Source organism: Orycteropus afer, unplaced genomic scaffold (assembly GCF_000298275.1).
Source record: "Orycteropus afer afer isolate SDZICR_OR568_19922 unplaced genomic scaffold, OryAfe1.0 scaffold00031, whole genome shotgun sequence".
Classification (NCBI taxonomy): Eukaryota; Metazoa; Chordata; class Mammalia; order Tubulidentata; family Orycteropodidae; genus Orycteropus; species Orycteropus afer.
Window position 1 is genome coordinate 13,005,375 of NW_006921618.1, and position 509 is coordinate 13,005,883.

General features: G+C 41.1%; 1 protein-coding gene across 1 annotated transcript in view; it reads left to right on the plus strand.

Moving 5' to 3' along the window:
* The window catches only part of EXTL1 (exostosin like glycosyltransferase 1), a 16,244-nt gene that overhangs the window by 9,433 nt on the left and 6,302 nt on the right, over nucleotides 1–509 (plus strand). The window lies entirely within an intron of this gene.

Below are 509 nucleotides of genomic sequence, written 5' to 3' on the forward strand. Positions count from 1 at the left end.
TTTTTTTTTTTTTAAGTTAACATGAATGGAGCCTCTACAATGTGCCAGGCCCTGTGGTAAACTGGATAACCTGAATGACCTAAACTAGCCCTCACGATCACCCTGAAGGAGGTACTATCCTCATTTTCCAGATGAGCAAACTAGCCTAGAGGGGTTAAGTACCTTGTCTACAGGCACAACTTACTAAGTAGCATTTAATGACCCCTGAACTCTTTTTTGTTTTATTTTACTTTTATTGTGGTAAAAACATATACACCAAGACATTCACCAACATATCATCTTCCACATTTACAGCTCAGGGACATTGATGACATTTTTCATGTTGTGCCCAGTTATTGCTTTGCTTTTCCAAAATATTCCACCACCATTAGCATAAACTCCTACAAACAAAAGCTTCCCCTTTACCCCTCCTTCCTACCCCTGGTACCAAAAAACTCCAAACTCACTGCTGTCCAGTCAATTCGACTCATAGCGACCCCTCCTTGGGTTTCCGAGGTGGTATCTCTATG